Genomic DNA, 22504 nt, shown 5'->3' on the forward strand with positions numbered 1-22504 from the left:
GAAGAGTACACACCTTAAACAAGTAAGCACAATATTGTCATTGATCTCTCTATTCTTTTCAACGAGCATATAAACATCCGATGGAGCGATATGGAGGTACTCCTCTTGCTCGCGTTGTACGAGACATTGCATATGATCTGAGTAGGCATCGCCTTAAGTCTATCTCTCTCCCTCCAATTTCAAAAGGTTTTCTGCCAATTCATCATCCCTAATGACATTCTCTTCTAATATGGTCTCCTTTCCCTTCAGATCCGCCCCCTTTATAAGCCTCTTCAGCCCTTGTTGTGGACCTAGTGTTGTCACCTCTTCAATAACCACCTTGTTAGCAACCCTTTTTCTCTTTAAAGAAGGAGGAATGGAGAGGATTTCTACTACCTTCCTATCCCTGAATGGTAGAGGTTGCATGAACTTATCATACCTATACCTAACTCTGCTTACTAATGTCCTTGTCCATTAGTGTGACCCTCCTAGCATGGGCAACACAAATGTTACTATCATTTAATAAGTCTATAAGGAAGTCCTCGCATAACTCTTGAAGACATGTGAGAGCGCTACTCTGCCATTTAAAGTAACGTTTCCACTTTATTCTGTTGCTAATGGATCTGACAATCCTCAAGAAAGGAGCTTTGGGGATGAGGAGATTGACAACCGCCTCTGCGCCTTCCTTATCTCCACAAACATTTTTCTTTGTCTCTGAAAAGAGAACCTTGCCTTTGAAACATTCTTGCTGATGCTGGGTTTGACATCAGGAAGCACATGTTCACTTGCGACGTCCTTTGGAAGATCTGGAACCGGAATTGGATTTGGCACTGGATCTGGCACTGGCACTAAAACTCTCCTGACGGTCTATTTTGTGCGTGTCATTGTAGTACTAGAAAAGAGAAGGCAGAGTAATTAGCGAAAAGTCACACGACCACCATCCACCACGCGATAAGGTGAATCCAAATGTGGACCAACGTTAATATTGCGCGATGAACAAAACAAGAATGTATCAATAAAATTCATCCAACCATCCATGGAGCGATATGTTGATTCGAAAACATTGAGAATGGCCTTATCGCACCGTGAATAAAATCAATGAAAGAAAAAAGGGGAAGAGAGAGAAAAACTTATAGGTGCTTGAAACAAGGGCTGGGATGGATGGATTTAGCGAGCTGTACGAGCAAAGCGTGGAGAAACGCAATGGAAAAAAGCGTGGAAAAGAAAATATTCCTCCTTTTTATAGAGCAAAATGTAATCATGACGTCGACTGCGTCAGCCCTACACGTGGCAATTCGTGAATCGATGATGACGTAAGCCCTACCACACGTGGCGTTTGATCCTTAATCATGTGATGTCAGCCCTATTATTTGACCTATATAAAGATGTCTTTTGATAATTTCCATACTGTCCATGGCCACGGTGCGAGTCTTTTTTTTCTGCTTTTCTTTTCTCTCGAAATATTCTCACCTTCCATACCGTCCACGGTGTGAGTCAGCTTTTTCCATGGCCCATACTATCCACGGTGTGCGATAGCTGCATTTGCGCTCCATTGCTTTCCCCTTATCGCACACGGTGAACGGTTTCCACCTGGATCAAAGAAGCGATAAAGGTTAAGAGTTCTCACTTGTACAATACTGCAGATGATGTGGATGATTTATTGCTGGAGGAGATTAAGAACGAGCCCAGTGCCACAGAGCATCTCTTTGATCTGCTGAGGAGGGTTCAGTAGGAGAAATCGCTTTCCCATCTAGAGCCTGTGTTCAATGTTCCTTTCATTCTGGAGGAGATTATCAAGGACATGGCAAGGACATCCCTGGTTCTGGAGGAGATTATTGTTACCATATTATAGTAGTGATGTGTGTGAACACACTTAGGACCGCCGGGGCACTTTTTCCCTCACTAGGAGGTTTTTTCCCCCGTGCATTGTATATACGCCCATTATCTTCTAGGGCTTGTTATCTTTCATTTTTGGCACTCATAATACACTACTGTGTTGTGCTCAAGCTTCCTCATCTTCTTGAAGTTGTGTGTGCATTCCTGCAACCCTAATTCCAACAATTGGTATCAGAGCAGGCTTCCTCCTCCCGGGCAGCATCACCGGCACCTGCCGCTTCATCTCCTCCGATTGCGACAAGGTTTCACGAGCGTCTGCAGGTTAGTATATGCCGTGGGAGAGCCCGTAGGGCATGTTCGTTTCAGAATTTTGATCTGAAGTCATTTCGCCCTCCGTTTTTGCATTCCAAGTACTGCGCAGGCAAAATCGTCCTACTGTGCAGATTTTCTGTCAAGATTAAAATCTGCAGGACAGGTGCCCATTCGTCTGTTTTGGACTGTCACTACAAGGGATTGGGCTCATACCCGCGCTCTTAGCCGCTAAAAATGACTTGTGAAAAAAAGTAGCGGGCCCGTGTATCAGCGCGTGTATTCTCGCGGCCAGAGACATGCGTGTAAAAACGCGTGTACAGTGCCTCTCAGACGCGCGTATACACGGGTGTTTAGCCGCGTTTTTTTTTTCAGACGCGTTAATACACGCCAGTATACACGCGTCTTATTCTATTAGACGCGGTTATACACGGGTGTATAGCCGCATCCTGTTCAGTTCCAATGTCCCAGCCGCGTTTTTACTTGCGTCTTTACACGCGTTTCTTTTATTTAGATGCGCTTATACACGCGTTACTGCCAGTTTATACGCGTGTATACACGCGTTATTTTCAGTGTATCCGCGCATATACACGCAAGTTTTAGCAGTTTTGACGCGTTTATACACGCGAACAGAGAGCAAAAAAAAAAATCCAGAGAGTGCTATTTGGTGCCTGAATACTGTTCCAGCATTCCAGCACCCAATAGCACTCTCTGGTTTAGGGTTTTTGGTGCATTAGACCATCCACGAAGAACATATGCACGAGGGAGATTAAGACAAGAACGACATGAATGCATACATTGTCATTACACGATTCAAGACAGCCATGAATGTAATACTATCGATCAATCAATTCAATATTACTATCAAAATTTCATACATGTATACAAGGGAGTCCATATCTCGAAGTAGCCCATGGCTTGAGTTTACAAAAAAATATATACAATCACATCCTAAATATGGAATGTGATACTACAAATCTGAGTACTACTCAGACCCAGATGATGACTCGGTGCTCCCCTCATGCTCAGATGAGCTCGCATCGGTCGGAATGTCCGAGGAGTAGTGCTCACGTCCACCCTCTGCAGCGGCGGCCGGTGGATCATCAGCAGCTTGTGCCTGTTCAAGTAATATATAGTATATAAGTATATATATATATATATATGCAATTCAATAAACCAAAACCATTCGTTACGAATTTTCAAGTACCTGTCGACCGTATGGTCTCATGGCCAACTCAAACTGCGCGTCCGTAATACGTCCCTCGGCTCTGAAGATGGCCCACGTGTCACGTCTGCTATGCCGACGAGCATACGCAGTATCGTGGGTTGTGGGCTTCCTCCCCGTAACCCGTCGCTGTATCATAATCAACACAATTTGTAAGATTAAAACAATTCATAGAATCAATGAATTAAGTAAACAATCAAATAAAGTGACAGGATACTTACGAACTCTGCCTCCCATGACTCGACGCCGCCAGATCCGAAATGCGAAGATCCAACGGTCTCCATCTGGATCCGTCGTGCCTCCACATGCTGCCTGCTCTTCACGCCACCCTCTGCTCGTTTCTTTGCCTCCTTCCACTCGCGTTTGTGCGCAGTGGCAGGTTTCTCGGCAGGATAGCCACCCGCAGCTACATTTAGCCGGTCATCGTACGCGAGTTTTTTAAGGTGAGATCTTTTATTACTTAAGATCTCCCTTATTCGCGTCCTTCCCCATACATCCGAGAATGTAGCATGTGGGGGATTGGGGTACCGACTGTGTACAGCCTCTATCACCTCCCCAACTAATCGGCTATTTTGATCTTTAAATTTAATAAAACAATTTCTATATGAGTTTGATACTACCCCACGCATGTATTCCATTACCTCCCTCCCCCTCGCATCCATCACTATCCCGCCCCTATCCGTCACATCATAGCAAACCACTCTCTCCATCTCTCTCATCTCCTCCTCTTCCGAACTGTCTCCTCTAACTCTTCTCCCTCTATCTCCTCTCTCACCCCGTGCCCTACTACCTCCCCCACCTCCCCCACCTCCCCCACCAAAGCACCCGCCGCATCCTCCCCCACTCCCACTCTTCCTACTGCTGCGGGTGGAGTCACGACTGGGGGATTGTCTACGTGACGGTGGCTGTGAGCCCTGACGTGACGGTGGCTCTGAGGGAGCACGTGATGGTGGCTGTGAGGGTGTACGTGAGTGTGTCTGGGACGAGGTATGTCTCCTCGGTGGACATGGAAGAGGAGAAGCTGCATGCCGTCTCGTCGGACTCGGAGGAATAGACGGCACTGGAGTGCCCTGGATACTCGCGACAGGGGTATAGACACCAGGCAGGGAAGGAGGGGGATGGACATACATATACTCTGTAAGCTCAACCGGACCAGGTTGGCGCCCAAAGTGATTCATCATCTCCATCAACCAATTGCTGTACGCAAATGGATCGGATGAAGAACCTGGAATATCCATAAAGAACCTGCAACAAACATCATCATGTACATCATGGGCTGTCTCTTGACTCACACATTGTCATTACACAAGTCAAATGCCTGCAAACCCTGAAATCTGAAACGCGGCAGTTTTCTGTCTGCAGAAACGCGTGTATACACCCGGCAAAAAACGCGTGTATATACCCGGCAAAAAACGCGTGTATATGCGCGTGGAAAAACTCTGCAGACAGGTTACACGCGCTCCTACACGCGTTCTTACACGCGACCTGCGAAAAAAATTTCTCGAAAAGACCGACCCCCCGACAAAAACAGAATGTCCTTACAAAAGGACCAGCCATTGTTGCCCCTGTCAGGATGCAGCAACCCAATCGTGTGCAAAAAGACAAACCCAAAGAGCAAAGAGCAAAGTAAACAAATCTGACAAAAGAGACAAGGCACAGGACAAAGTGACTCACCTCTGAAAAAGTGAGTCCTCTCTGCTCCTTCTCTGCTCCCTCCTTCTCCCGTGTGTGTGCTCCTTTCTCTGCTCCCTCTTTGCTGTTGGAAGAGGCGAAAACAGGCGCACTGTTGATTTCTAAGTTCAAAATCTATATTTGGGGAAGGCGGGCTATGTTTAGTTTAAATATGCCGCCGCGTTTATGGGTGCGTTTATGTTCGCGTATATAAACGCAGGTATATTCGCGTGTACATGATTGTAGCTGCGTTTATACACGCGTTTTGCAGATATTAGCCGCGTGAATACACGCGTTTTTTAGGAAGTAGCCGCGTTTATACACGCAAATTGTAGGAGATAGCCGCGTGAATACACGCGTTTTTGTGCTTTCATTAAAAATATATAATGAGTTTGTGTTTTCTGATTTGTACACAGGATGTCATCAACCTCTTCAAGCAGTTCTGAGGAAGATGAGACAATGCGTCATCGTAATCGCGATGTGTGGTTGGGACAACGGATCAAATGTATGTGTAATCGATGTCAAGGATGCATTGTACGAGCACGTCGAATTACCTTGAATCATATCTCCATGTATGGAGAATGGAATCAAACAGGTTTGGAGGTGAGTAGATGTAAATTGATGGTATTCAAATGACTCATGGTATCCAAATTAAATTAATAGAGTTGTAACATATAATTTGATAAATTGAAGCAGGATGCAGTACCACACCCTAACATGGTACCCTACGTGCGACGAGAGCACGTAAAGCGTCGACGAGATGATGCTGGAGCTTCGGGATCTAATGTCAGAGATGAGTGGGAAAGGGACGACAATAGCCCTGCACCTCACGAAGTTGTGGAAGAGGAGGTGCTTGATGATATGGTGCGAAATCTTTTTAAGGATGATCCCAAAGGTATGGACGACGATGATATGGAACAAGAGCATCTTTATAAAGCTTCATCGACACCGGTGTTTGAAGGGTGCACATTCTCAGTTTTACGTGCTTCCCTTGAACTACTTAATATACAAACAGTTTATGGATGGAGCAATGCAAGTCTTGACGCATTGTTGAAGTAAGCATTCTAACTTATAAATTTGAATTAGTGGTTTAAGGTTTAGGATTTAAGACTAATTATAATTGATGATATTGGATGCAGGCTATTGTCAAATATGCTTCCAAAGGAAAATAGACTGCCCACCTCAAGAGACATAGCGAGGCGCTATGTGACATCTCTTGGAGGACTGGATTATGATAAAATACATGCATGCGTCAATGATTGCATTCTCTTTCGTGGGACGCATAAGGAGGCTCTGACATGTCCCACTTGTGGTGAAGCAAGGTACAGAACAGATATGAAGAGTTTTGATGTACCTCGTAAAGTCTTGCGACACTTTCCTATAATTCCTCGCATCAAACACATGTTCAAGTGCAAATCTATAGCAGAGCTCATGTCATGGCATTCCTCACATCGATCGGATGATGGCATGTGGAGAATTCCCGCAGACACTCCTGCTTGGAAGCATATTGAAGATGAGTGGCCCAGCTTTAAAACAGAGCCCAGAAACTTGAGACTTGGCCTGGGTATGGATGGAGTGAATCCATTTGGTTTCAAAAGCACCGCGTACAGCGTGTGGCCAGTTGTGCTGGTGAATTATAACCTTCCACCATCAATGGCGATCAAGAAGGGACATCTTATGTTATCCCTTCTAATTCCAGGGAAACATAAAGTCAAGCATATGGATGTTTATCTTGAACCACTGATTGATGAGTTGGAGGAACTATGGAGAGGTGTTGCGGTGGTGGACATTAGTAGGCCTCCCTCCTCTCGACACTTCGACTTAAAAGCAGTGTTGATGTGGACAATGCATGACTTTCCAGGATACAGCGATTGTTCTGGTAAGACGTCTAATTACCTCCCTACTCTATTACTATTGGCTATATATATTAATTAGACGGTTTGACTTTATTATTCTAACTTTTATTTATATTTTAACAGGTTTGAAAACATCGGGTAAACATGCATGTCCTGTTTGTGGCCCTTCGTTAGTACATGAGTATGCTGATGGTTTGTGTAAGACTATATTCGATAATCATCATCGATTTCTCCCCTCAGATCATCCTAAATATGTTGCTAGTAAGAGTAACATTCCTCCACAAACACTTCGTGCAAAAGATTGGAAGCGTATTTGGGAGTCTACAACTATTCTTCCTCCAGATGGCATGAACAGGTATAGTGATGTTTTTTCAATCTTGTTTTGTGTAGTCTCTAATTGGATTAAAGGTCACATAGAGCAATCCCTTGTGCAGGTACTCCATTTTTTTCCGGCTGCCATATTGGACCCATCTTAAGATCAACCATCTTCTTGATCCCATGCACATCTTCAAGAATGTGGGATCTGGTATTTGGGAGACTTTTCCGCGAACCATTCTCACAAGTCAACTACATCTCATTGTGCATTTAGTGGACGAAATTGCTTTATGTGGTACTGTGCATGCACGTTGGATGTTCTTCCTAGAGCGCTTCATGAAGACCTTAAAAGACTTTGTGAGGCAAAGTGCAAGGCCTGAAGGAAGCATGGCCGAGGGTTGGTTGATACAAGAGTCGCTTGTATATATTTCAGAATTTCTTGGTCAGGTGGACAGCTCTTTGCCACGACTATGGAGCAATGAAGAGGACTTGAGGATGACCTCTATTGTGCCTCAAGGAAAAGGACAGAGTAAAGTAATTGACAGAACGTTGATTGATGATCTCAATTTCACTTGTATCCTTAATAGTGATGTGATGAGCAGATGGGTTACAAGATATGAGGATGCAAAGACAAAAAGGCAAGCAGAAAGAGCTCTCTTTCGGAGGCAACATGGCTCTCGGAAGGCGTACCCTAAGCATCTAGCAACACTTCCGAATGATATCCATGTTGATTGGTTGCATGAGGAAATGGAGAGAGCAGAGAGTGACGAGGGGCTGCATATCACGGCGGAAGAATGGGAGTATGCACGAGGATGCATGTCAAAGGTACATAGAACTAATGTTTTGCATTAGTTGTAAGTGATTTTCTTTTAATATTTATTCACATTGCTTACACAAATATTGTTTCTATTTTGGTCCAGTGCACTATGTTCAATGCTATATGGTGTGAAGGCAAGCATTTTCGAACACAAAGAATTGATGAAAAGAGAAATACACAAGATTGCGGTGTCATTAGTAGCTTTGAGGGAGCTAATGGAAAAATGGATGATTATTGTGGCATAATCCAAGACATATTTAGGCTTGACTTTCGTCGCTTCTTTGTGTATGTTTTGGATGTCAAATGGCAAATGAACGTGGTGGAAAAAGGGCCTGATGCAACGAAAACGCCATGCAAGTGGATATGTAACTATTGACTCTACAAAGTTCTGGCAAACAAAGAAAGATAGGCTCGTATTGCCACAACAATGTGAGCAGGTATGCATTTTTTTACTAATGTGTTTCATGTACATATATATCTAAGCTCGCGTACCCCTTGACTTTTGATATGCTAATTAATTACTGTACTGTGTGTATTTGAGTAGGTTATCTATCTACCAATGGTGCATGACATCAAATGGTGGTACGTCATCCCTATTGCACCACGTTCCAAAGTGATGTATAATACATTCACTGATATGGAGCATATGGAGGATGTAACAAGCCGCAATGAAGATGACGTCGAACATGCCATTGAAGATGTTGTGATCGATGATCAAGAAATAAGAGATGATCGTGATAATGAGGATGAGCATGCCATTTCTCATGATCATGAGAATGACCCTACCATTGAGGATGATGGTGATGTTGATGAGGATGATCAGGACATCGATACCATTATCAATGGAGTACAGAATATCGATAGTGGAATAAATTTAATCGTAGCCTTACCAATTGATCAAATGGATATTGATGTTGATCGTTTGGCAAGGATGGATCTTATTGAAGATGAGATCGAACCCTAACCAATCCGTCACTGTATGTTCTAAATTGATGACATTTCCATCATCTCATATGCAATATGATTTATTCTTGAATATATTTCATTGTTGTAAATGCATGTAGTGGGATTGTGTAATGATGTATACTGTAATGTACTATGAGATGGTTTAAGGAAAATAGTTTTTAATTTTGTAAAGGAATTCAGTTTTTTTTCAGTTTTTCTCTGCCATGCGTGTATTAATCCGTGTATAGTAGCGTGTATTTATCCGTGTATAATAGCGAGTATTACCCCGTGAATATTATCGTGTATAGGTGCGTGTATTACTGCGTGTATATAGACGCTTTTATACACGCGTTTATTAATGCAAATATACACGCGAATTTAAATGCAAAAATACACGCGCCCGATTCTATTCAAATACAGGCGCGACCATACACGCGTTCGTAATTTATCGCGTGTATGAAACGCGTGTATGGCAGCATTGTCTTGTAGTGTGTGCTACATAGCACAGGTCGATTTTATACAGGTTTACCTCTTACAGACAGCATTTACATCTAGTAGTACAGTCATTGGCCATGGCTGACAACAATGATGTATTCCGCATGTTGGCTGCTGAGGATAAGTTGGATGGCACCAACTATCCATTGTGGGCATATATGATGCGACATGTATTGGTAGCAAAGGGGTTATGGAACATTGTGCAGGGTATTGATGCACGTCCTATTGTGGCTGGGAATGCTGCAAACACATCAGAAACAGGTACTGTTGATGATGGTGCAGGCACAAGTGCTGTAGCAGCTGTTCGAGAACCACCACTTTCAGCAGAGCAGATTCGTTGGGATGGTAGAGATGCGCAGGCTCATGCCTTGATTGCGCTGTCTGTCAAACGTACCATTATCCCACATATTCGCTCCTGCAGGACTTCTAAGGATGCTTGGGATGTACTTGCCACATTGTATCAGGCAAGAAATGAGGCTCGTGTTGCTTACCTCCGAAAACAGTTGGAGAGTGAGCATATGAACGAAGGTGATTCTATGGATAGCTTTTTGACAAAGATCAAGGATTTCAAAGAGCAGCTCATTTCTGCAGATGAAATCCTGTCAGACAGTTCACTTGTGCAGACTGTTTTGAATGGTCTACCAGATTCTTATCAGGGTTTTGCTTCCACTCTTCGCTTGATGATGAAAGGCAATCCCAATGCCTTATCATTTGAGGAGTTAGTTTCTGTTTTGCTGCAAGAAGACCAGTCAAGGCAAAACAGGAATATTATGCGTGTCGCAGATCAAGCTTTCGTTGCTAGTCAGAGAAGCGGGAAAGGTAAAGCTGGCTTTTCTTCTAGTAAGCAGAAATCTGCAAATGCTGCGCAACCAAAGAAGGAAGACAAAGATGAGAAGAAGGGTGACAAACAGAAGACATTTTGCAAGTACTGTAAGGGAAATGATCATGTCATCAAAGCGTGTCCTAAGCTGGCTGCGAAAGAGGCTAAGAAGAAAGAGGCTGGTTTGGCTGTTGCAGATGCCTCTCCTTCTAACAATGAATCTGCTAATGTTGTGCTAGATACAGAATGGGCATTCAATGCGCAGTGCAGTTATGACCCATCTTTGCATGACACATGTATGTCTGCAGTAGATTCAGATGTATGGTACTTTGACAGTGGTGCCACTAAGCATATCACCTCGCAGCGCAGTTTATTCACTTTCCTTGAGTCTGCTCCCACAGGGAATACTGTCACTTGTGCCAATAACTCCTCTTATCCCGTTGAAGGAGTTGGACAGATTGTGCTGAATGTTGCAAATGGCAACACCTTTACACTTTTTGATGCATTGTATGTGCCAGGGATCAAAAAGAATCTGCTTCTGTCAGTCTCCGCATTTGCCAAAACAGGTTTGGTTGTAAAATTTGTGGATGACAGATGTACTGTTCATGATCTCTCTTGTGGTGACATCATTGTAGCATTTGGTTCACTATGTCGAGGGCTGTATAAGCTCAATATGGATGGCAAATGTGTAGAGGATTCAGCATGTGCTATTATGGATACGCAGGCTATTTCAAATGCAAAACTGTGGCATGCACGTTTTGGTCATCTGAATTTTGCAAGTTTGCTGCGCCTGCAGAAATCTGAAATGGTGTCTTCTTTGCCTAAGCTTGAGGCACCTGTCAAGCATGTTTGTGAGGGCTGCATATTGGGTAAAATGCAGCGTGCTTCCTTTCCCAAAGATGGATCAGTGAGAGCTGAACGCAGATTGCAGCTTGTTCACAGTGATGTTTGTGGTCCCATGCAAACTCCATCATTTGGAAACTACCTTTACTTCGTGACTTTCATTGATGATTTTACCAGGCATGCATGGGTATATCCTTTGAAGGCAAAGTCCGAAGTGTTTTTGTGCTTCAAACAGTTTTTGGTTATGGCTGAAAATGTGTCAGAAAGTAAGATGGGCACCCTCCGTTCAGATCGAGGGGGGGAGTATATGTCTTCAGAATTTAATGCATTTCTGGCTGAGCGTGGGATAAAACACCAATGTACAGTGCCGTATACACCACAGCAAAATGGTGTGGCTGAGAGAAAAAATAGGTCTCTCATGGAAATGGCAAGATGTATGGTTAAGAGTCAAAGTCTACCACATGGTTTTTGGCTTGAGGCTGTCATGTGTGCCACTTATGTACTAAACAGGTGTCCCACCAAAGCATTACAGGTTGTCACTCCATATGAGGCTTGGCATAGCCGCAAGCCATCTGTTGGCCATTTACGTGTTTTTGGTTGCCTGGCATATGCATTAGTGCCTGTGCAACATCGCAGAAAATTGGATGACAAAGCTGTCAAATGTATTTTTGTTGGATATAGTGCTGAGAGCAAAGGCTATCGTTTGTATCATCCACAGACAAAGCGCATTTTGGTTAGCCGTGATGTTGTATTTGTGGAAGATGTAGTTCAGCCCTTGGTTTCATGTACTAAGGAGACAGATATCAGCTCACGTGATGTCTATGATACATTGTTGCCTCTTTTCAGTGGTGCACAGTCAAGTGCAATACCTCATGAGGCAGTTTTTCAGCCTATGCAGGTTTTAAATGATGGCACAGATCAGCCTATATCTGATGCAGATGTGCATGATGCACTTGAGGATGAGAGACAAGAGATTGAGGGCTCTAGGAACATGCCTAGATGGCTGGTGCAGACTTTGCGTGACAGCAAGTTGGATGCCCCTTTGTCTAGTCGCACTCGTTCTGGCTCTCATGGTGCCTCTTATGCGTCAGATTGTTATGCATTGGCTGTTTCTAGTATGTGCGATGAAAGTGAGCCTGTTTCATTTGATGAGGCACAAAGTTCAGAAAATTGGATGGCTGCTATGCAAGCAGAATACGATGCTATTATGAAGAATAGTACATGGTCTTTATGTGACTTGCCCCCTGGCAAGAAGGCCATTGGCACTAAGTGGGTATACAAATTGAAGCGTAAGCCTGATGGCACAGTGGATCGCCATAAGGCTAGGCTTGTTGCAAAAGGTTATGCTCAAGAGAAGGGCATTGATTTTGATGAGACTTTTGCTCCCACATGTCGTATGACCACTGTTCGTAGCATCTGTGCATTAGCAGCTCATAATGGTTGGAATGTACATCAGCTGGACATAAAGACTGCGTTCTTAAATGGAGATTTGCATGAGGAGGTGTATGTATCGCAGCCTCGTGGTTTTGTTCAAAGAGGGCAGGAAAACAAAGTATGCAGGTTAAAAAAGGCTTTATATGGTTTAAAGCAAGCTCCACGAGCTTGGTATGAAAAAATACATGCATATTTGACTGCACATGGGTTTCAGAATAGTCCAACAGAAAGCACTTTGTATGTTAAACGTGTGGATGGTGTACATCTAATCATTGCTCTCTATGTCGATGACATGCTGCTCACAGGACCAAATGAGAGTCATATTGCTGATTTTAAGGCTGATTTGAATGCCTCTTTTGAGATGTCAGATTTGGGGCATTTGCATCATTATTTGGGGATACAATTTAAGCAGTGTGATGGAGGTATTGCTTTGTGTCAGACAAAGTATATTGAAACATTGTTGCGGAGATTTGGCCTTGAAGACTGCAAGCCTATTGCTACTCCAATGGAGACAGGTTTGAAGTTGAGTCTTCATGATGCTGGAGATCACTTTGATGTCACACTCTATCAGACAGCTGTTGGTTGCCTCATTTATGTATGCATTACGAGGCCAGACATTCAGTTTGCAGTCTCACAGGTGAGCAGATTTATGCATAGCCCAGGCATTAAGCATTGGCAGGCAGTGAAGCGTATCTTTCGCTATTTGAGTGGTACTCGGCATCTTGGGTTGTTTTATCCCAAGGGGGGATCATTGCCGCCAGATTTACATGTTTTTTCAGATTCTGACTGGGCTGGTTGTTATGACACACGCGTGTCCACGAGTGGTTTTTGCTTCATGCTTGGAAGCTCATGCATATCATGGTTGAGCAAGAAGCAGCCTACTGTGGCCACTTCTAGTTGTGAAGCTGAGTACAGGGCAGCTTTCACAGCTACGGTTGAGTGTGTGTGGCTCAGACGCCTTATGGCTGATTTGGGTGTTGGGCAGCCATCTGCCACCACCATCTTCATTGACAGTCAGAGCGCATTGGCAGTTGCGCGGAACCCAGTGTTCCATGCTCGTACGAAGCACATTGAGGTGCACTACCATTATGTCAGGGAGAGACTCTCTGCAGGAGAGATCAGTTTGGCTTATGTGCCAACACAGGATAACCTTGCAGACCTTTTCACAAAGGCTCTGCCTCGTGAGAAGTTCGAAGCTTTTCGCAAAGCTTTGGGCTTACTCCCTTTTGTGGATTCGTCCACATAGCTAGACACTTCCCTATACATGAGTGCTAGCTCTTGTTCACCGCATCACTCCAGGGGGGATTTGTTACCATATTATAGTAGTGATGTGTGTGAACACACTTAGGACCGCCGGGGCACTTTTTCCCTCACTAGGAGGTTTTTTCCCCCGTGCATTGTATATACGCCCATTATCTTCTAGGGCTTGTTATCTTTCATTTTTGGCACTCATAATACACTACTGTGTTGTGCTCAAGCTTCCTCATCTTCTTGAAGTTGTGTGTGCATTCCTGCAACCCTAATTCCAACAATTATCAAGGACATGGCAAGGACATCCCTGGAGGGAGAGTGGACAGAGTATTGCAAGTTGGTTGGTGGAGGGAGCGTCTCGGATGTGTCCATTACGTATGTCCACATGTCAAGCTTCGCAGTCACCTTGTCTCAAGATTCAAGCATGTCAAAGAGGTGGGACACTTACTCAGATGATCAACGTATCAAGATTTGTGTTGACATGTGCCCAGTGCATGGAAGGAAATGTAAGTTGCTAGAATATTATTTTGGGTTTGTTTCCTATCTCTTTATTCATATGTTGATAAGGAGGATTACATAAAAGAGAAGCTCAAAGGAAGGATTGATAAATCAGAACAATCCTTTATTTCAAGTGCTCAGTCTGTAGAAGAAGAGAACTTGGACCTTGTGTCCGAGAAGGACAAGGAACTCCTCAGCACAAATTTTGATGTGGCAGAGTTTTAGGCCTCCACCATCATTGATAAAGGAACATCATCCGTCCATGGGGAGCGATTGACATCCAATTTTGTCATCCCTAGGCTACCGTCCTTCCTAATTAATGGGAAGTATTACCTCCTCCTCTCCCACATTAAAAAACTCTACAATTTTAGGGAGGATTACTGTCTTGCTATAATAGCATACGGTTGTGAAGCTGCGCCCGGTGTTCTCGATGTAGAGAATGAGCATAAGGATGAATTTCTTGCATTGGACACAGAAGTGAGAAAAAACTTCTTAGAGGCCCCAGAAGCAATGTCCTTGTGCTTTAAAAAACCCAAGGAGAATGAAGCTTCTCTTCCTTCAAAGGAAGAATTTCAAGCCCTTCATCACTAAGATATGGTCATTTCTCAGCTTGGCAAGGAACCTGTTCCTGAACTTGACTAAGAAAATGAAGAGGGCTCCATCAACCTTTGGGATGCAGCCAAGTTGGAGGAGGATGAGAACCAAAAGGTAAATTATTGCTTAAGTCTGTTGCCTGAATTAATTATTTCTTTAGTTTGTCTGGTTTAATTCTTATTGCTTCAGTCTATTTGAGTTATTTCTTACTTTAGTTTATTCCTTCTTGGTTCTTTGTCAATGCAGATAGAGCTTGACAACGCCGATGGATTTCTTGGACGAGGTGGTGCTGGTCATGCAAGAGTGGGCAAGATTCCGCTCTTGCACACTACGTCTGTTCTATTGACAAAAATATATTTATTATATATCATAGAAAGTACTCCAAGGATGCAGAAATTCCACTCCTTATACTAAAAGCCCTATCTAGGTTTACAGGGTATGCATTTATACCTTATAATATACATAAAGTCATGCTTATGGAGAAGTGTGCTGCCATCTATATCTTTGGATACGGCCCTCGTTTTTGGCCTTCTCGATTAGGTTATTTCCTATGTTATTCAAGTTATGTCCTAGGTGCAGGAGTGGAGGATGTAAATTCACTCAAGGGCGTCAAGGTTTTTGCGTTATAGAGGAGAAATTCCTACCGAAGAGGGGGAGCAAGAAGAGAAGAGACTCAAGAGCAATTAGCTCTTTTCGTTGTAAATATTTTCACTGTAAATCTTCAATATACTGGAATGGTGCAATTATTTTTTATTTTTAAGTCAAAAATCTTTACAACTTTCTTCTAAATGTTGTTTACTTCCTAAGTCAAAAATGTTTACAACTTTATTCAAAATACTTTTAATTTCAAAGTGGTGTTTCTACTTCCAAATTCTTTCCATGCGTCTTCATGAAGATCTCCATGTTGCATGATGTGCTGGTCCTGTGCCAGCTTTCCACTTTAGTGATCTTCTCTGTTTGGCATTATTTCATGCTGCCCTTGCTAGATTACTCATATGTGCCCTTTCCATGGATAATTTTTGCTTAAAAGTGTATCTGTAAAACCAATTAAACATCTCCTTGAGGTAATTTGTACGAGTCTTCCCTCCTCCATGCCGGGTGTTTTTAAAATATACACCTCTAGCAGCTCGATAGTGAGATTTCTCCATTCCTTGTGTGCTCCACATGTCCAGAGAACCATAGTCATTCATGAAGTATGTACCATGAGCATAAAGAATGTGCTGCATAGAAATTAAGAGAGTCAATAGTTATTCATACTCATTTCTTAATATCTAGTAGGAAGGAGCAAATGTGTAGTGCGTAATGTTGGTTTCACCCCATGTAGTATCAACCATGGACTTCGTAAAATTAGAAAGCTTGTCTTGAAATTTTTATCGCTCTTTTGTGGTTGTCTTGCATTTGGTCAAAAGTTTCACCATCTTATTGAATTCTGACCAAACCTTCTCATGTAGAACTACAAGGCTTGAATTGGTGCAGTCAAATGTTGTACATTTGCATAAATCCTTCCATAAGTTCCAAGGCTTGGTTGAGTCCTTGGTATTTTCTGGATTCTCTAGAAAATGTCTTGCTTTATTTTCACTCATGGACACTTGTTGTGCAACCTCACGATTTATGCCAGAGGTCTTTTTGTTAATAGTAATCTGCACATTGCCACCATGGCACCCAATTGAGTTGAGTAGTTGCTCTACTTTATGAAGAGCTTCTTCTTGTCATTCTTTGCCTTGCATGGTAAATGCATAATCTATGTGACACTTGAGCAAACGGTCAAACACACGCATGAATGCATGCAGTGTATAGAAGTGGACATTCTTCAGTTCAAATGGAATTATAGGATTCCATTCTGGGTCTCTCAAATGCTTGTTTGGCACAGATAGCATGTTGGCAGAAAGAAGGCAACGTTATGTTGAAAAATAGGTTATTTCTTTTTTCTAAATCCAAAAACTCTTCTTTTTCACCTCAAAATGTACTCTACTTACACTTGATAGTCACTTTTCACACATGAATGCAGTAAACACACCTACACTTTTGTAGGGAGGGAGACTTCTATTCGTATCCATGTATTAAATACACATCTTTGCAAAGGAGGGAAAATTCCCTCCTTCTCAAACTTCTTCTTGGGTTTAAACAATATTCTCACGCTCTTTTCATTTCCTCTTCCTTTTGATGCACTCCATTTTCTGAAGCTTCAGCCTTTTGTACTCCATTTCTTCTTGAAAAGATGTGTAGCAAATCTCGTTTTATATCATCCCAATTTTGCCCCACTGATACCATCATAGATTATTCAATTCCTAGGGCAAGGAGACCAAGATCATCAGTGTTTCCTATACTTGTTTCCAACTCTCTCAATGCACAAAATCAATGGACTGAAGTGCTAATCACCAAGGGCACATGGGTCCTTATGCAGTCAAGGAAGAGAAGAAAGACAAGCAACAAGAATACAGTTAGGACGTCATGAAAAGGAAGAGTGAAAGACTTCAAGATAGAGGCTGGAAGGACAACCATCAAGCAAGTCTTAGTGCAGCATATATATATGGCATATACATAATGAGCTTGTGCTTGAGAATCTAAATGACATAAAATTGCCCTCGCATAGACCAAACTATAAGTTAATCTACCACTTGTCAATCTTTCATTTTCTCATAATGGTCTAATGAACTATGTAAACTATCCACGTTTGTGGTTGCAGATGTGTACCCCTCATCATATGAGGAGTGGGAGCTAGTTCAGTGCATCATTAGAATTATGAATGTGGTTCATGCACACATTGGTTAGCTACAATATGAGGGAAGGAGCAACAAAAGCCTTGTAAATGCAGGAATCATTTTCTATGATCATTTCTACGGTCTGCTAGACAAGAAACACAATCGTGGCCACTTGGAAAAGCTACCTTTGCAAGCTCAGTGGAACTATATGGATTGGCCTATCCCAGACCCCTTAGTAATGGAGTCAGCAAAGAGCAAGCTCTTCAAGGATGTGCAACGCTCTCTATGAGGGAGAATTCCAACTCGTGTGGTAAAAATTATTGTTTACCTACCAATTACTATGTTTATGGAACTTTTTAGCTTATTTTAGGTGAAGATAGCGAGAACCATGCTTGTTTGCAAAGATTTGGACACATTCCTCTTAGCAAGACTTCTTGATGAGGGATGGCCGAGTAAAGTTTCTAACGATATCCATTGTAACATTGCACTAGAGATAGTAGTTGCAAAGTACATGATTACAACTCAGACTTTTATCTTGTCCTTCTGGTATAGCAGGTCCCGTTACATCAATGGAGAGTTGGTACCAATTTATTAGGAAAGTCATAGACATTGAAGTGATTGATGAAGCTTCAACATTGGTGACAATTGTTTCTATACAAGAAAAATGTAATTTACAATAACTAAGGAAGGATATTGTCGAAGAATCCTTGCAAGACATGCCGGCACACTTTAATTTCATTCACAAATGGAAGAAAGGTCCTCCTTAGAAGGGAGCGACTAATACAATGTAAAGAATTGGGTAGCACAGTCAAGATCATTCTTACTTAACAATACCCACTTCAATGTACTCTTCTAACATAATTAATAAAGTCTATGTTGTTAATGACACTCCTACTTAACATTACAAATTTGAATGTACTCTCTTAACAGAATTAATCAAGAGCCTTTTGTTTGATGCAGTACTTTCAAAAAACAAGACAATGTATACTATTTTCCAAGACACATTACTTGAGTGATAATAGAACAGTTGAAGACATTACATTACAAAAAAGGATTTCTCATTACATAGTTTTGTACAGAGTCTTTTGATTTGTACAATCCATCTAAATATGGAGTCAATTGTTCATCCAGATAAACATCATCTGCATTACTTTTGAAAGGAAGGGGTGATATCCATGTTCCAATGGGATTATACATAGCCTTCTCAGGGGTATCATCAATTAATAATGTATTTGTGGGATTATACGGGTGTTGGATATCCACATAGTGCTTCATAAGTAAGGGAACTCCATGTTTGTTAGGATGAAAAACACCTGGGTTAATGTGAAAGATCCCTACCCCCTCTGTGCAACGGATTCGGGCGTGCTAGCAGCGGAAGTAGCACTCCTTGTGCGGGGCAGGATCCCTCACTCGAGGCATCGCCCACGGATATCCGGACAAGAGACTAATCCCTTGGTTCTTCAAAAATCGAACCTTGAAAAACTTCCCTCGCCCCCCAGAAAGTACGGGCGATTCCTCCAGGATATTTTTACTCTAACGTAGTCAGGGTCGTTACTGACCAAACTGATCCAACCAAACTTGTGAGTCTCTTGGTTAGATCAAGGAAGAAACTTGCACTTGGATCATAGAAACCAACGCTTTTTTTCCCGTCAAGAGGCACAACCGTTGATTCTTTTTCCATAGAACAATTACTATCCGGGATTTAATTCATCTATCGTACCATAACAGAATTGAGTCTCATTTTACGGATCCATCAGTCCAGCCTAATCCCATCCAGTAGTCCTATGGGTTAGCCAACCACCCAACCATTGTAGTGATGGGATCCAATTAGGAATTTGGTCAGGTTTTGTCCCGGGTACCAGGGAAAAGAGTTCCCAAGCCCCCTAGCTGGATACTCATGCAAATTTAACGCCAGTCACACCACTTACACACCTAATATGAAATTACCTTTTTCACAGATTTAGCTATTTTTAAAACAATCATTTAATGAAACCACAGCGTCACTAATCATAATCCTCAAAATCTCCGGTTTAACATTGGCAACCAGAAAGCTCACCACCTGTCCCTGAGGGGCCTTTTTGATAGTTCCTAGCTCATAGTATCCGACAATATATTCACTTATAAAAATCAAGATGGAATCTCCGTTTAAGATCAGTAAGATCACCACAACAACAGATCCATGTAAAAGAGCCATGGACTCATCCGTTGAGGACCAGCAAGGTCAATCAACCAGATCCATGCTCGGTTTCAGAAAACAACTCTTACTCCTTGTTCCAATATCTTTCTCGACGCACATGTGGGTATCTTCGATGACCCAAAGCTCGAGCACCGTATGGTCAGCACCCTCTAGGATCCTTCGCGTGACCTAGCGCTTCACTCATAGGCCGCTTCCTTGGTCCCTCATCCACCGTATCGGAAGCTCACCATTTAAATCGAACCGAGACTGGTCAAGACCTCGGTCGACCTTGCTACGTGAGACGTCCTCTATTGACTCTCCATCCTAGCTATTGTACCTTTATCAGGGTCACCACACGACCTCATTTACAAGAAGGTCAAAATGCTTCCCCAGTATTTTTGACATAAAACAGTCATTTAAAAACAGGTCATAAATACAGTTCCTATAATGAACTCTCGTCTTTCACATTGTTTCACATCCGTCCACATTAAGTACTAGTTATGAAGACAACCACTAATATAAAGTATTTTACAATAACCTAAGAGCCCATTTTTCCCATCACCTACATATCGAACAAAACTAGTCAAGTTACAAAATGGTGGACTGTATAAGGTCAAAGGATCATAGGGGAAGAGATTCCCATCCACCCAAAGATCAACATTCTAGGCTTCCCCTCATTTCTTAGTGTGGGCATGGTCGAATTAGTTAATGGTTGTTGTCTAACATATGGATGTTTTGCTAGTGCATAATCTTCATCTATCGAATGTGAATGTCTACTTTACGCTTTCTACCATTCATAATATCATCTAAAGGCATGCGTAATTCAAGATGACATAAAAATGAAATTAATAGAGGATTAAAAAAGAGATTTTAAATTAGACAATAATATTCTAACATTAGGAATGATCCTAGAGAAATATATATTAAGAATATATCTCTCTAAAAAAGTCATTTTTGACACTCTAAAAATAAAGATTCTAGTTATGATAAGGAGATAGTGATAAGAGTGAAAGGAGTGGGGTGGTTTTTTTTAGTAAAATTTAATTTTGAGCTTATATATTTTTTAGGAAAAAGTTTTACATGAGAATACATCAAAATATGAAAAATATCTAAAAGTAAATTTTTTAATGGCCTTTAAAAATGACCTTCTTGTTTTGGTATAGAAAAATAGATGGAGAATATTGCAACCTTAGAATGATTAGATTTCTTGCTTTGAAATGAGTACTGGTTTGAAAATGATATTAAAAAATAAACTTTTCAATACATATTTATATTTGGGAGGAAAGTTTTATATGAAAATACACTAAAATGTGAAAAGTATCAAAAAGTCATTATTTTAGTGGCCTCAAAAAATGCCCTTCTACTTTGGGATATAAAATATCAGAATGCATCTTGTAATCATTAGATAGCATAGAAGTTAGGAAGATATGACAAGAGTGAGAGATTCTGAGGAAGTTATGACTAAGAAATGACATAAGAAATTCACTTTTTGGGTATATATATGTATAAGGAGAGTTTTTTTAATGGAAAAAATATAAAAAATAAAATTTTAAAAAAAGTTAAATTTTTGGGCATCCTTATGGCCGAAAATTAAACTCTTGGGAATGGTGATGCAACTTGCATCCTTAAAGACATTAAAAATAGGTTTTTTGAATTGATATATATTTGGGAGTTATGGTTTTAAAATGACATTAATATATATATATATATATATATTTTGGGAGGAAAGTTTTACATGAAAATACACTAGAATGTGAAAAGTATCAAAAAGTCATTTTTTAAGAGGACTTAATAAACGCTTTTCTATTTTTTGATATAAAATATTAGAATGCATCTTGCAATCATTAGATATCATAGAAGTTAGAAAGATATGACAAGATTGTTATGAAGTAGTTATGACTAAGAAATGATATAAAAAATTCACTTTTTGGGTTTATATATGTATAAGGAAAGTTTTTTTGATTGGAAAACTCAAAAAAATTAAAATTTTAAAAAAGTCAATTTTTGGGCCTCCTTATGGCCAAACAGTGAAACCTTGGGAATGGTGATGTAACTTGCATCTAAAAGTAGTGGGTTAAGATATTCCAAAACTAAAGACTATAAAAGTATGAAAATCTAGTGAGAGAGTGGATAAAATGTACATGGTAGGACCTAAAAAGTCTATAAAAAATAAGGGAATCATTTGCTTTGTCTCCCACTATGGGGTTAAAATTAGCATTTTTAATCAAAAGATTACTAAAAATTAGGATTTCTTACAAGGACCATTTCATAGTCCAAATTTTTCCTAATGCACGCCCTGATGATACATATACAACAAAGAGAATCATGTTAGAAACTAGCATGTTATGCATTTTGAGATTCATTGTTGGCTCATTCATTTACATCCTTGTTTTGTACTCTAAATTAAAATTCAAAGGGTAAATCTATTTGGCTCTCGTCAACGATACCTTCTCTTAATTGTTGAAGAATGTCATTCGCTAAAGTGATTGTTGAAATCACTCTATCATTAAATTTGACTGCAATTCCAATTAGAAGAGAAAATTACATTTTTCTCTTCCTTTTTATTCCATCCTTCATAGAGGACTTCAATCATATCTCTCTCTTGCATGTTTTCACCTACAACCATTATCTTTGTAACTCTTATTATTGACTTTGCAAACAAATGAAATAAGCTTACAATTTGGTTTGTGTCGAGGAAGATCTTATGGACAAGAATCTCTTTGATACATGTTTTGTTG

The sequence above is a fragment of the Cibotium barometz genome, chromosome 14, assembly GCF_041138505.1.
Source record: "Cibotium barometz isolate CiBa-2024 chromosome 14, ASM4113850v1, whole genome shotgun sequence".
NCBI lineage: Eukaryota > Viridiplantae > Streptophyta > Polypodiopsida > Cyatheales > Cibotiaceae > Cibotium > Cibotium barometz.